The sequence below is a fragment of the Bidens hawaiensis genome, unplaced genomic scaffold (genome assembly GCF_021521415.1).
Source record: "Bidens hawaiensis isolate Kalapana, Puna unplaced genomic scaffold, B.hawaiensis_p1.1 tig00080993_1, whole genome shotgun sequence".
Taxonomy (NCBI): domain Eukaryota; kingdom Viridiplantae; phylum Streptophyta; class Magnoliopsida; order Asterales; family Asteraceae; genus Bidens; species Bidens hawaiensis.
The window spans coordinates 6,774-23,691 of record NW_027503748.1 but is presented as its reverse complement, the minus strand read 5'-3'; the positions used below and the strand labels follow the sequence as shown (position 1 = coordinate 23,691).

The 16,918-nt window shown below is 35.3% G+C and overlaps 1 pseudogene across 1 annotated transcript; it reads right to left on the bottom strand.

The window, feature by feature from the left end:
* Window positions 1–8,474: 8,474 nt before the first annotated feature.
* Window positions 8,475–14,193, bottom strand: LOC143607301 (GDSL esterase/lipase At4g16230-like; annotated as a pseudogene). The gene is made up of 5 exons (XR_013148943.1): window positions 13,921–14,193; window positions 13,690–13,820; window positions 13,366–13,599; window positions 8,826–9,081; window positions 8,475–8,743 (listed from the first exon to the last, which is right to left on the bottom strand). The product of XR_013148943.1 is annotated as a GDSL esterase/lipase At4g16230-like (transcript).
* Window positions 14,194–16,918: the final 2,725 nt, after the last annotated feature.

Genomic DNA, 16,918 nt, shown 5'->3' with positions numbered 1-16,918 from the left:
GATACATATGCTACCCCAAAATATGAAAACGTTTAAAAGGGGGTGGTGAGAAACTCACCTCGAAATCGACGATAAACTTGTAATAAAAAACTGTAAGCATGATAACAAGACCAAGGCACCCGAAAACACGTTACAGGATCCAACACGATTGACTGCTCGAACTATAAATGAGAATAAATACAAAAATTTAAAGACTAACTAACGGGATTATACGGGTTAATTATTTAGTTAAAGATGACGCGCTTATTATTTTAAGGCGTGGATTATTTTAGTATTATTCTAAGCTTAACGGAAGTTTAACGGTTTTAATATTATAACTTTAATACTAATATGGGAGTCACAGTTTTACATTGAAGGGATTTTAAATTACAATTTAGAGTTGGCGAGTTAAGGCTAACGAATCGGAACCAAATCTTAATGATATAACGAAATATATTATTTAAATATTATTTCATCTAGTAAATAATATGAGAATTTTTATTATATTTACGAAGCACGGATTTTATTTTAAAACGACTATTTTAGCGTTTATAAATATTAGCGAAAAAGAATTATAAAGTGAACGAAATGGAAAATAGATATAATATAATATTAACGGGGTTCATGAACTTAACGAATATGAAAAAAAATTGGGGTTTGGATGAAAATGATAAAATTTATTTACAATATAACGTTATTTAACTTAAAACAATTTTATTTGATTTTTTTAATAATTTTTAATGATTTTAATTGGTTAAATATAATAAGAGAAAAATTGATAAAAAAAATAAGGAAAGAGACGGTCTGACCCCGGTTCAAACCCGAGTCCTCACATCCACAGATATATAGTTTAACCAGCTGAACCAGTTTGTATGTTGTGCTTATAACAGAATCCAGATTTATATATATATACATTCACTTATTCATCTTCCCCATTTTCTTCATTAACAAAATCCTAGATTCCAAATAATAAAACTGATCCATGTTTGCAGCAATTAGTTTAGGGGTTTGTTTACAATATTCATCGCGATCTAAAAACATATAACTATTACCTTGAGAGATGCCGGAGGGTGAACGAGGATGATGAACGGCCGGAGTTTTGATCGGATTTTCTTGGCTTCGGATAATACGAACAATATTGTGTTAATTGATATTTGGTGTGAGTTTAAGCTTGTTAAAACGTCCTATTTATACTTGCAATTGGGTAAAAAACGAGTTAATTGCTTTAATTGCTTTGGCCGAAAAATCCGGCTGTTGTTACGGGATTCGTTGACGATTCTAGGCCGTTATAGTGCAATTGCTTTGTTAATTATAGTGTAATATCGATGGTTACAAACTTTTAATATAATTTATTTGGTTAATATCGTGATTATCGGCCAAAATAGGGTCGCCTGAATTCGTGCGTCGCCGCCGGCGGCGGGTTGGTCAGAAAAAACGGGACTGGTGGGGGTTGGGTTATTTTGAATATAACAACTTTAATATAATTACATAAATGACCCCTGAAGTTTCTAATTTGCTTTAACTGAAATTAAACTATAATTACAATTTGAGCCTTCAACTTTGGAATATTATAATTAATGAAATGAAAGTTAATATATGTGGATATTATATTATACTCGTAAAGTTTGTGAATTGCTTAAATTAATTAAACATTTTAAATCCCGGAGTTTCAATGACCGAATGAAAAACAAGAAACGGTCCGAGCGATAAACGTAAATCCTCATGGATATTATAGTTATGATGAATGTTAAACACAATTATAATGAAACGACAAAACGGTTCGGTTCAGTGAATAAATAAAGATACTAAAATGACGAGTGTCCCATAGAAAGCGTGCAACGAAAATTAATAACATTAATATACATATATATATATATATATATATATATATATATATATATATATATATATTATTTATATATATATATAAACTGAAAATTTAAAATGGGTCGAATTTTCGGGTTTGAAAAAGTAACGAATGTTACAGCTGCATTCATGGACTTGATGAACCAAGCATGTAAGCCATATTTGGACCAATTTGTGATTGTTTTCATAGATGGTATACTCATCTATTCTAAAAGTAAAGAGGCACATAAAGGACATCTTCGTGTCATTCTTAAGTTGCTAAAGAAGAGCAACTTTATGCTAAGTTGAGCAAATGTGAGTTCTGTACTAGAGAAGTTCAATTCTTGGGAGACATTGTCAATGAAAAAGGGATACAAATAGACCCTGCCAAAATTGAAGTAATAAGAATTGGGAGATACCCAACAATCCTATGGAGATATGACGTTTCTTGGGATTAGCAGGGTATTAACGAAGATTTATTCGGAACTTTTCAAAAATAGCTATGCCGCTAACCACGTTAACACAAAAGAAGACTCCCTTTGTTTGGGGACATAAACAAGAAGAAGCCTTCAACCTTCTACAGAAAAAATTGTCCAGTTCTTCAGTACTTGCACTACCTGAGGGCACTGAAGAAACTTTGCAGTCTATTGTGATGCCTCACACTATGGGCTGGGTGTGTTGTTGATGCAGAGAAACAAGGTCATAGCATATGCGTCACGACAATCAAAGGCTCACGAGAAAAATTACACCACCCACGATCTAGAACTCAGAGCTGTAGTGTTCGCTCTTAAGATATGGAGGCATTACCTATATGGAACTAAGTGTGTAATTTACACGGACCACCAAAGACTTAAATACATCTTTGAACAAAAGATGTTAAATATGAGACAACGACGATGGATAAAATTACTAAATGATTATGACTGTGAAATAAGGTACCATCCTGGAAAAGCCAATGTGGTGGCCGATGCCCTTAGCCAAAAGGATATAGTTTAACCTATAAGAATACGAGCGTCTAGAATTGAAGTAAAAATAAGTTTGATGGAACAAATTAAAGACGCTCAAACACAAGCCCTGACCCCTGAACAAATTAACAAAGAAAGAATGGTAGGAAAACAGGAACTTCTTACCAAGGGAAAAGATGGAATTTTAAGACTCCATAATAGGATTTGAATTCCTACTGTGAAAGAACTAAGAACTAACATTTTGGAAGAAGCGCATCAATCCAAATACACTATGCATCCTGGTAGCAATTAGATGTATAGAGACATTAGAGATGAATATTGGTGGCCGGGTATGAAACAATCCATTAATGAATATGTGGACAAATGCATGACGTGTTCACAGGTCAAAACTGAACATCAAAAGCCAGCGGGTTACTTAATTCAGCCTGAAATCCCTAACAGGAAATGGGATATGATCATGATGGATTTCATAACCAAACTTCCACAAACTAAGAATGGTCACGATACTATTTGGGTCATAGTAGATCGTTTAACTAAGTCAGCCCATTTCTAACCAATACAAGAAGATTATAAGATGGAAAAACTGGCAAACATTTATGTGAAGGAAATCGTAAGTCGCCATGGGGGTACCTATCTCTATCATTTCGGATCGTGATAGCAGATTTACATCTAGATTCTGGCAGAGTTTCCAGAAAGAACTGGGAACTAAGGTAAATTTAAGTACTGATTATCACCCACAGACAAATGATCAAAGTGAAAAGACCATACAAACACTAGAAGACATGCTTAGGGCATGTGTTATCGACTTTGGTGCCAGCTGGGATGACCATTTGCCCTTGATAGAATTTGCTTATGACAACAGTTACCATTCATGTAACAAGGTTGCTCCTTTTGAAGCATTATATGGAAGAAAATGTCGATCACCAATTTTTTGGTCAGAGATTGGTAGAAACCCCTTAACTGGTCCCGAGATTATTGAAGAAACTACAAATAAGATCATACAAATTCGAGAACGAATGAAGACTGCTAGAGACAGACAAAAGAGTTACGCCGACAGAAGAAGAAGACCCTTAGAATTTCAAGTTGACGATAAGGTATTACTTAAGGTCTCGCCTTGGAGAGGCGTCATTTGTTTCGGTAAGAAAAAAAATTGAGTCCACGGTATATTGGACCATTCGAAATAATCGAAAGGATCGGCCCAGTTGCCTAAAAGTTAAAATTGCCAGAAGAATTACAAGGAATTCATGACACGTTCCACGTGTCCAATCTAAGGAAATGTCTGGCAGATGAATCACTACAAATGTCGTGGCAAGAGGTTCAGATCAATAATAAATTGAACTTTACAGAACATCCAATTCAAATCATAGATCGCCGAATAAAGAAATTAAGGAATCGAGAGTTTCCTCTAGTACGAGTTAAATGGGATGCAAGAAGAAGACCTGAAGAAACATGGGTAAAAGAAGATGAGATGAAATAGAAATACCTATATCTTTTCACCTAAATTTCGCGGACGAAATTTTTATAAGGTGGGGAGAATTGTAACACTCTATTTTGTGATTAATACTAAATTATATAAATCTCGTATTTTAAATATTGTTAGATGAGAAAGAAAAGAATACAATATGTATTAGAAATATGAGGCATCTATGTGAGCGTTAAGACGATCAAAATCGTTTAAGTATATATAATAAAGTATATTATATTAAATTATGACCATGTTCTGTTTTTATTGAAACTTAGGTCAAAACGTAAAGAAAAATGAGTCAATCTTAATGGTATATTTATAATTTTATAAAACGCTATAGTTTAACAGTTATTAGAGAAAAATTAGAATTGAGCTAAATTAATTATTATAATATAATAATATTAAAAATTTTAGTTGAAAATCTATCCGTAGGAACACGGAATTAAACTATATTTTTAATTGTTTTTTTTTTTAACTTTACAAACCAAGTCATCCTATAAATACGTATGTCAATTTCGTTCCTATCTCACGTTTAAACTTTTCAAACATATCAACAGGTATGTGTACTCTACTTTAATTATAAGTTTAATACTTTAATTATAAAGTAAGATTTTTATATAGCATTTGTTTAACTGTAATTTAACGTTTAATATGTTAAGGGTGTAACTTAATGTCATATCCAAAGTAGGCATCGAGTGACGCGACAAGTCTAGTGACGCGACAAGTCTAGGTATGGAATGATCACCCATATTTAAACTAGGTGGATTTACTCAAAGCTAACCATGGTAATGACTAGCTAGTACACCCACTCCTTATACAACGAGTGTTTAAGATTGTTCTCTTTCTAATCAGTGAATAAAGTTTGGGTTGATTATAATAGAAGTCCATAAAGACTAAGGTGAGATTTACAAATGCTTTCCAAATGTGAGCATGCTTGTCTAAACTGTAACTATTATAAACATGTCAACTCATGACTAGATGTACGCATGTGATATATCATGGATAACTCCCATGCATGCATACACATGTATATATATGTGCCGCTACGACGGGACTGATTGGTGAACCCACCAGTACGGTGTGGTTGAATCTGATTGTATGTGGGGCTAAACACCAATGATCCCGTAAAGATCTGCGGTGTAGGGAAACATTATGAATATTGCAGGGGTGGGTACAAGTCATGACTGTGTTAATGTGCATTTGATAAAATGTTGATATTCATAACCTCACCAGCATAAGCTGACGTGTATTTTAAGCATGTGTCACAGGTAATGACGCTTGAGGGCTAGTTACCATAAATTACGAACCTATGCGGCCGGAAGAACCGTTGAACCCCAAATCGGTAGTGTTTGGGAAATTTTGTATCTTAAGCTAAGAATAGTTTGATTAAGTTTTGTACTTTCAAGTTCCAACCATACAGTTTATGTAATTAAAATAAGCATATTACGCTATAAGTTGGTATCAATTTTGTACTTTTCATCCTTGTCTGGGTAGGGTGTCATAGATATTATAAGGGTCTACCACCCGACTTCTTGCATAGATATTATAAGGGTCTGCCATCCAAATTCTTGCACCGATATCGTAGATTCGGCCACTCTATTTTTGCCCAGGTATTATAAGGGTCTGCCACTGCCCGAATTCTTGCATCGATACCGTAGAGTCGGTGATGTGAGGTCGAAGGCTCACTCAAATATAAAACCAAATACTACTAAATAGATAGCGGTAAGTGGGTATCGAACACGAGGAGTTTGTGAAAATTGTGTCAATAAGTAACTCAACGATTAACTAAAATAAATGTAAATGACGAAAAAGTAATTTCCAATTTGGTTTTGATTTGATTTTATAAACTAAATTAAACTAAACGAAAGTTGTAAACGATTAATTAAACAAGCATTCCTCTCGGGGTTCGGGTTATTACTCAACACTCTTGTTAATATTCAATGGATAAACCATAATATCTCGGTTTTGTGTACATGCAATTGTTTGTGATTAATCAAGAACTAAGTACTCGGATTCTTAGAATGCGAGATTGTTACTTAACAATCAATCAATACTATTCTTCCTAGTTCTTCCCACTAAATCTCGATTGCCAACAACACCAAGAACATATGGCTAAAAGCTAAATAGAAACAATATGGACAAGTTACAAATAATCACACAAACATCATGACTATACTTACATAACATTTAGATAATCAATCCAAGTTCAAGAACAATAAACAAAAGTGTGTTACAAATAACCTTACATTCCGAGAGGAATACCATAAAACTAGCCACTCATGGCTCGAGAGATCATTGTTGTGTCAAGTATCTTGTTACTAGCAATCCCAAACATAAACCAAATGATACAAACACCTAAAATATGATTCTTGTCTTCAAAAATCGCCTCCAAGCCATCCCAAGTGAAAAGGTAGATGAAAAGGCACCCAAAAACGGCCTAATAAGAAGACATGCAAGTGGCCCTACGCCCCGGACCGTGGTCCACGGTCTAGACCGTGGGCCACGGTCCATCCACAGTGCATAGAATGACCATGGTACGGTGAAAACTGTCAGATTGGAGCTAGGTTGACCGTGGCCCACAGTCAACACCGTGGGCCACGGTGTAGCTTTTGCTCATTTTCTTGTTTTCTTCATATCTTTCTCGTTTCAACTCCGTTTTCTTCGCCGTTTTCGCCCACGTTCTCGTAATTTCATCCTCTACCTCCTCCTACCTGCAAACATATGAGTAACCATAGTCAAATAATTCCATGAAATTAAGTTGGTTAAGCCAATGCATTTATATCTTTTAACTCGCTTAATGGCTTCCCTACGAGTCACTCATCAATCGGCCACTCTATTCTTGCCCAGGTATTATAAGGGCCTGTCACCCTGACTATTACATTGGACTCTTACTATTCTTGCCCAGGTATTAGAAGGGTCTGTCACCCTGATTCTTACATTATATTTTTATTTGATTCTCACAATCACATTTAATTATCAAACTAAACACATACAAATTCTTACCACATTATTTCATTCTTACATTAGTTATTAACCTTCATCATATATGTATATAATAATAGTATATATATACTTCTAGTCTTACAAGTATGCACACAGCCCCGAAAACATTTCAAAGAGAAATGGGGCAAGAACTCACCCGGGTCCCGTTTCCTTTCTGAAGTAATTGCAACACTTCTCCTTAGTTACCCATGTCTATCTTTGAGGTTTATACTCGAATAGCCCAAAACCATATCAAACGAACTTGGAATTGTGTGATTCAAGCGGCCACGCGACCGGGTCACTGAGCTCTACCAACGCCACCTGCTGCCACCACCGAAATCCACCGCCACCATCACCAGAAAACCCAAATAGTTGCCGGAAAACTTCATTTCCTACTGTTACGGTTTTGCTGATGAAAACCGAGCTTCCCGACCTCTGATCGAAGATCCGTCCGGCGGAAATCTTCATTTATATGCCATGAACACTCAGTTAAAATTTGAGACCGATCTGACGGTTAGATCTCCAGGAATCGTCGGATCTTTGTGGGTAGCTCTCACAAAAACGGGATTTTGGGTAAAGAAGGAGTTAGAGGTGAAGATTGTTATAAGATGGGATGGTGGCTATATTTATAGGAAGGGGGTAGGGTTTCATGTTTAACTTTTCATCTATTGACACTAAACCCCCTTGTACTTTAGATAATTACATTCATTTTTTATTATTTGATTAAACCTAATTCTCTTAAATAACTCATGAAATTTGGGATGTTACATATGGTCTTCATAATCTTATAGCTCATCAAGGATTCTCTCTAAACATCAAGGCTTCTACATCATATAATTATCATCTCAAGTGGTGTTGTCTTATAATCAATCTTCATTTTTGTCCTATTTACGGCTTCTTCATGTGGATGATTCCTCTCGCTCTTTCTATTTCTAGTTACATTTGTATCAGATTGTCATTTTGATTTTTGAGAATATGAACTAGTTCATCTATGTTTGTATTTATCACTTTCTTGTTGCATCGTTTGGATTGAACATTTATGATTTGGAATTATAAGATTTGGTTTTTCGTTTTGTGACGATACTTTATTTCTTTCTCAACCAAACATGTTAAATAGAACATAAAAACTTACCAAAAACATAGATAGTACACCGTACTGCTAATGTGGTGCCTTTATGAAGCCAGTGTTATTTCTTTTTATTTAAAAAAAGAATGACCTATAGCAAAGCTAAGGATACATAGTCCATAATTCATATTCATTCCACTATCTGAGACTAGGGTTTGTCTATTTTGGAGAGCGCTCCGAACGTTAATTGGCGAAATATCATTATCTCTCCGTCCAAAATACGTTTTGCAATGATAAGATTGGTCGCTTCAGTAACATGAAACCAATCCCAAAAAACGTATTTTGATCTATCTTCACAAATCTTCGCATGTTGCATACATGGAACCATACAACCATGTATGCCAAGCATGCGGCAGCATGCACGATCTGCGATTTCAAAATCTACAAGGCAAAATACCATGTAAGCTAAGAATGTTAGTAAATTATCACTCTTACTATTGTATATTGTAGATTTGTAACTCACCATATGATTCATAGTTTTGAACTATATCGTCAACAATACGATACACATCCGCAAAAACGAATGTCGATCCTTTTAGCGTGTTTGTTAATTCTATAAGAGTTTGGTTCAGCTGGTGATTGTATTGTTTTGCTAGGTCGTTTGGAGAAGCCACACATGCTTTTATTGAAAATGGGTTGTGATCCCTTTCATATGGACAACATCCAATTGGGGGAACATTTGTTACCAAAATCTTCCGAGCGCCCATGTAATAGAGACTCTGTATGTTATTATAATAAAAACAAACTATGAATAAAAGTTCTATTAAAAAATCGAACTGGCAGAGAATTCCACTAGTTACATATATAAAAAAACAATAGCAGCCAAGTTTTTATTTCAACCTTTCATTTTAACCAATTTACTGGTTATTCAATTTGATTTTTCTATGATAACTTGCATTCAATAACTTTAAAAAAAATAGAATAAGCGGATGTGTTTATAATATTTGGGCAATTAATTACATATATCCCTTTCTAAATTCCTTTATTACATATTTACCGATCCTTATAAATCAATTACATAATTTACTATTCTGAATCACATATATCCTTTTCTAAATTCTTTTATTACATAGTTGCCATCCATTATAAATCAATTACATATTTTACTATTCTGAACCACATATATTACATATTTATGTATTTTATTAAAAATAACTAATTAAATTTTCATTTTACCTTTAATAAACTAATAATTGGTTTAGTGAATAATAATAATAATAATAATAATAATAAACTTTGTTGTGAATTTGGCCAACACTAACAACAAAAGTGAAAAACAATTTTTTTTTATCTTCTTCATATTAGCTGTGAACAATATTACATATTAATCTACAATATATATATATATATAAGCGAAGGTTAACATACAATAATCGCTTAACGTACATTACGTACGCGACATACGTTCAGCTAAAACGTTCAAGCCAAAATCTAAAACGTTCAGGCAAAAAAACTTTATACGTTCAAGCCAAATCTTAAACGTTCAATGTCAAAACCCATCATTTAGAACTCAAAATTGATCGATTAAAGGTTCAAATTGATGATTAATTGAATCGATTTCGAAGAGTTAACCGATCAATTGGCTTCAATTTCAATTTTGATTCAACTAAACAAATCTGTGACGAGTTTTGCGTTTTTCCGATGAGTTCGTTGTCGACGCCGATGATGGTGACGAAGAGTGTTGATGGCGCCGGCGAGCGGTGGAGATGGAGATGGATTGAGCGGAGACCGTTTTTCCAGTGACGGCTCACACATAGGAGATAGTTGGGCAGTGGAGGTGATTTAGGGTTTCTTAAAATCAAAGGTAAAGGAAGTCGACGATAAGGAATTAATGTATTGGATCCTTTTCCTATATATATATATATATATATATATATATATATATATATATATATATATATATATAACGAAACCCCTAAAATCCTACGTGTCGCAATGTGGTCGCCCCCCTCCCCTCTTTATCGAAGCAACCAGATTGCTTGATTTTTAAATTGTGGCCTCTTATTGATTTAACCCGGTTTACACCAGTTTACTTCTCCTCTCAAACCCTACTCGTCGTTCTTTCTTCTTCTCCACACCTACGACACAAAGCCCTACCCCCACCGAATCAGATCTTGATCCACAAATTCAGTAATAGTAGTCCCTCGTCCACCACCATCGTCATTCAATTCAAAGAGAAGATGTCACTTTGCTGACAAACAAATGTTGTTTTTAGATGAGCCTCCTTCATATGGCTTGAAAAGAATAGAGGTAAATCAGTTGAAGTTACTTTAGTAATTTAGCTATATGAATTCTACTTCTATTTTCTATTCAACTTTGATTTTCGCCAGAAAACCTTCTTGGCTGATAAGTTGAATACACCAGTTGCAGAGTCTAAGGTGCAGCTGCTTATTGAAGCTGTGAGTCTAATTAATACGTGAATGGTGCTTTTTTGTTTTATAAATTCTGCAATTATCCTAAATGAGTCTTTTTACTTATGAATCTGATGAATCAAATGAGGAATCTTTGAAACTTAGCTAAGAATGAAATGGGTCACAAGGGTCAAAGTTGTCCAATTTTTTTTTATTATAGTTATCTTTTTCTGAAGTAACAGTTTTCTAAAGTGAGACATCATATATCCTCCTAATGAAATGTGGCTAGGCCTAAACGAAACGAATGTTCCGTGAACCATTCGGTTGAAAGTTCGTTTAGTTATTAAACGAACGCAAATCAATATATGTATCATTCGTTTAGTAATGTTTGTAAACGTTCGTTTATTTATATTTGGTTATGCTTGTCCGTTTACGTTCATTTATGTCTGTTAGTTTAACTCTGTTTAGGTCCGTTTGTTCACGTTCGTTAGTATATTCTTTTAAAAACTTTTGGTCCATTACAACTAAATTGATCTAGGATGACTACTGACCTCGCTTAAAAAGTGATTTAACGTAGTAAAACTAGGTGGACAAACTGCTGACATGGAGCTGAACTGGTATCTTGGTAAATATGGCCATGTTGGTTATTTTATTTTTTTTGGCAAAGGGGAATTGGTATTGGATTGTATGGTGACGTTGTGCCAAAACAATCGATAAACTTTGACCATTTGATATAATCGTTATAGTCGCTCAGTTCGTAAATTTTATGACATGTATAGCTCAGTTCGTCTCTCCAATGCTTAGTGTTTAGGTTTTAGGCTAATAAAAATTGGATTTTTTAGGAGTTTAACAGACGAATTCATCAAGATGCTAACTAAAATAACAAAGAAAACTATTAATTATGAAAAAAAAAATGGGGTAAGAACATTTTGTGTTATGTGGCAAGTAACTTAGATTTGGAGACGTTTTCTGTTGGTTTTACTGTTTTAACTTTCGATATGTAAACAAGATGTTTAGCAAAACCAATATGTGTTGATTTGTTGACCAGATTGACGGAATTTGAAGATAGACACTTCACTATGCAGCTTACTTTGTTAGTTTGAGTTTAAACAAAAAAGTTAGTCGACCCAGTTCACATAAATAGAAAATTTACAATATGTTCCAATGTATAAACATATATTTATAATTGATAATTGATATTTTTCTAAAAATTTCGCCCGTGTGATATACGGTCACTAAACTAAGATATGCATAAAATATTCATCAAGCATAGAATCCCATTGTTTACCCTTTTTTAAGCATATTCACCAAATTAAGTTTTTTTTCTTTGTTTGATGTTTTGAGAACTAAAGATTTTTATGTCATTTGATAAAACTTTCACAACTTGGATGTTTTATTAATATAAATATGTACTTTTAAATGGTTTTTTTTTTCAATATTATGATACGCTTCTAACTAATCGTTTATATCGAGTCATAAACTTTTGCTACTTAATTTGTTTTTGTATGTTGCTTTGGTTTAGAAAACACAATTTTCAGATGCAGTTTCAATTTAAAGTCATGCAATAACCCTTTCATTAATGTTTTTATAATTAGTATCTTATAATCATTAAATTTAACCGCATAAATTAATAACTTTTCATCTATGATCATTTTTTCTATTACGACATATTTATGTAAAATAATTTGTTCATTGGAAAACCAATATATTACATTTCTTTAAATATAGGTGGGTGGGTGTGTGTGTTTTAATCATGTTCCTGTCAAACAAACATATTAAAAATAACCTAGTATTATTATATACAATTTACAAAATTAGAAATTGAAATAGACCAAACGATGGAAATTTACTGTTGTGAATAAAAAAGACGATGAAGATGCCCCACACATATGAATAACCCTATATTTCAATTATGTTGTTTTCAGGCAAATATGCCAAATACCAGAAACTAATAGAGTTGAACGACGAACAAGAAGACGAATACAAAACCCTAAAAAAGAAGATACAAAACCCTAAAAAAAGAACGATACCAGATGTCGTAGAAGACAAACAGAAAGCAAGAGAGTCGGCATCGAACAAAAACGAGTAGGTTGTTGGTGTCCCAAAAGAAGATTGAAGAAAGAAATGGACGTTTCAGTTTTTCCAGCTATGTTCTATTTCAATCATGTTTTTAAATTGTTTGCCCGTGGGTATTGTAAATTAAACATGGTAAATAGGTAATTTGATAGGAGAGAGACGAAACATATAATTGATTTTTATGGGTTGGAAAAATATGTAAATTAATAGGTTTAGCAAAAGGAAATAACTAAAAAATCAAAATTTTTCTTCACAAAACTTTTGTTAAAACATAATTGTATTCAAACAAAGCATCTTTTTTTTCTTTGGTATAATTAGTTCTTGGGAGCGTCGATACCCTACCAGTATCGTGACAAACTGAACCAATTCTATCCCAATAACATCGGTGGCGGTCTCTTAGTATTATCGAAATCGGTACTGGTTTTTGTTTTTACAGTTTTCGCAGATGTGTGTAATTATTTTCTCGACATCCCAGTATAAAATTTTTTTCAAAGGCGAAGTTGCATTCAAATTGGAGTATTCTCTGGTATCATAAATTATAAAGTGCTGGCACCCTAAGGGTTTGACGGAGTTTACCGTAAGTTGCCTTGTAAATGTGGAAATCATGGTTCTGATGAATGTTTCGGGTGGCAGTAGGCTTGTAAGTCCTGGTTGCAAGTAGTTATTGATGAAGTCGTTTGAACCCGTTGTAACGGTGAAGAGAGCAGTAGCAAACAGCTTAACTGATGCCGGTGTACCTATGCTTGATATTATCTCCTGTCTTGTCTTTGCAAAGTTCTTTAGTTGTGCATCCATAGGAATTCTACCAATCTTTAATAAATAAATAAAAAACACTAATAAAATGCACAAAAATGAAACATCATTTTAGTTAATTGTTCACATAACGAAACTGAAACTTACATAGTTTGCTCCTGATTCATCCAGGATTCCACTAGATCCAGATGCATAATTCACACCTTTCAGAACCACCGGACCACGGGTGCTTGGAGCTAGGTACGGGGGAGGAAAGCTTTTGAAGCCCAACGATTTTCCTAAAGACATAAATGTTAGTAACTATCAAACTAAAAGCAATTGCATTGAGATAAAAATAAAAAAATAGAGAAATTGGATTTTAATAATCCAGGCTACCACCTATAATGTCCGCAACAGTTCTTCCATTTGTAAACCGTCCTGTTGGTTTCCCAAAATCGATCCCGATCGGCTTATAGTTGGCCTTGGAAAGGGTTGTGATGTAGTTGTTGTTGCCTACATCCACTAGCGAATCACCGAAAATGAAAATAGATGAAAAATTATGAGGCTTGCAAGTCCCTACATTAACCAAGATAATTATGAAGATTGTTGTAGTTCTGAACCAACAAAGCAACATCAATCTAAATAACATTTTTTTTCTTCAAGAGAACCCGAGGAAATGATAAATGAAACTTTGAATGCAAAAACGAATATAATATGCATTAGCATATATATGATGAAATAGTCCTTAACTGTACAAATCACATGAGGTCATACCGTTGTGGATGCATGCGTTTTAGACGAAATCTCCATGTAAAGTTTCTTGTTGAGCAGATACAGAAGTGTTGGCAATTTAAAGGGTCTTTGAAAAATACTAAAGAAGGACGGAACTATATAAGGCAATTAGAGTACGAAAATGAACCAATTTTAATAATTTTGCTTTCCTAAAGCCTAAAGGTCATATAAAACGAAAAAGCCTTAACGGCTTGATGATTAGACAACGACCTTAGACGGTTTGCACCAGTCTACAATCCAAATTTCATCATCCAGAGCATCGATTTTGTATTATAGGTTTTATTATGTTGTTTTCGTGATTTGATTCATTATAAATTATTAAATGTTTAGATTACATCAAAACTGAAGGCAAGCGAGCAATAAGTTGCGTCGCTACCCCTTTTTAAATTGCAAAATCTAATCTTTTAAAAACCCAATAAAAGGAAGACAGCTGGACACATGGTAGCCACCCCCAACGTGGCCAGATCGACTATCATTACCTATAAGCGCATGACACGTGTCCATTCAGGTGAATAAGAAATATCTTGACAGTGACAACTCCACCAATCGTCTTCCTCCATCCCTGGCTATAAATACTTCAACCATCTTCATGAGGTATTCATTCACTCCCCACTGATCACAGCAATTACTGGTACTTCGTACTTATTCCCTTCTCAGTACCAGTACTTAATCTCACGCCGGAGGGTGGTTACCGGAAGACCCCCATCTTGTCCTTCCCGTAGCGAGTCTCACGGTGTCTGTTTAGCAGGAATTTGACTGTGATCTGATTTCATCTGACGTTTAGTGTGTTCAACAATCCGTACTTGTGGAAACATAGATCCGAACCCCTCGGTTTGGATCCGTGCTTTTTCATTGGCGCCATCCGTATTTGAGGCTAGAATTCACGGTTTTTTGTGATGTTTTGTGGTTTTTTAAGATGATTCGGAACCAGCAGCTTCCGATTGTTACTCCGACGAGAATTAGGCGGACTGAAGGTTTTGGTGGCCCTATCCTAGAAGATGCTAGACAGGTCATTATGGAATCCCACCGAAACGCTCGTACTCCGGTTGTGGAAGATAGAACCGGAGAATTTCCCATATTCGAGGGTGATGAGACACGAGTTCGTCACCAATCCAGATCTGGGAAAGCTTTTTTTAACCCCCAGAAGAATGGTACCAACAGGAACAACAGAGGTTGATGGAGAAGTCCAATAGATTGGTAAGGAACGGATAGCTTCAGGCAAGAACATTAAATTATGATGATTCGCCACCTCCTTCACTGCCACCGATTATACGACGAAGCCAACTCACTCTAGAAATGGAGATTCCGGAACAGTCGGGTGACCGTCAACATGGTGGAAGTCGTGACAAAGATCGTCCATTCCAACGGAGCTTACCCCGCAGGACTGTGTATGATCAGAGTCACACATCCCAGAGGCAAAAGGACTCCACGTATCATGATGAAGGATACGCGAGTGATGACAGTCGTGCGTATGGAAAAGAAGGGACTAGCCGGATGCAAGGTAGTGAAGCACACTGAGTAATGCAGTGATGCTGAGGAAGATTTCACAAAACCTTACCACCCGGCGGCATTTGCAGAAAAGTCAAAATTTATCCTGTGAATTGCCATATCTCCTTTCCCAACAAATGTGAAAATCCCGAGCAACCTTGGTAAATACAACGGCATGACTGATCCAATTTTACCACTGTGGGAGGAGTTAGTGGTTAGACCCTGCCATATTGGTGCCACATGTTCGCTCTGACTTTAACTAGCGCAACACGTGAATTATTTGAAAAGCTTCCATATGGATAAATTAAAAGCTGGGATGACTTGGTTGCAAAGTTTTCACAGCATTTCAGCCAGCAGCATAAGCATACGCGTGACACTTCAGAAATTTTGAACGTAGTCCGCCGTGACAACAAGTCCATCGAAAATTGCATCACCCGCTTCAATAACGAAAGCCTGAATATTGGAAGAATCAGCAAGGACATGTTAATAGGTGCGTTCAAGCAAAACGTTAGGAGCAACGATTTGATTCGCTGTTTGACTAGGCGGGATGGAATGCCCAAAACTTAGGACGTCATCATGACTATGGCTAAGGTGTTCGTAGCTACTGAAAAACTTCTGGGATGAGAAGCTCTGAAGAAACCCGCCAAATCAGATTTTAGAAGTGCTCGTCCCAAGAAAGAAGAAAGAGGTTCGATGTGGTCCCGAATTCAGCCACCCGATGAATCTTCAAAATAATTTGATGCAAGGTTATTGATCGGGCAGAAGCAAAAAGATCGCGGACAAGGAAAGAAGGATAAAAATTGGACTCCGTTGTTCTTCAGTAATCTTCACAACGGAGAATATCGAGTTCAAAAAGCCGTAGTCGATGACTCGACGGGCTCATTTGAACCCGAATAAACACTGTGTGTTTCATGAGGACATATGACATAACCCGATGACTGTGTAAGTTTGAGAAGTGAAATCGAGGCCACAATTAAATCGGGCAAACTTGAACACCTATTGAAAAATGTTTGTCAGGTGCGCGGAAGCAATCTACTCAAACGAATAAAGGCCTGCTGAAAAAACGAATCAGGGATTTAAATGTGCATATGATCCAAAGCTAACCATCGCGTCGAAG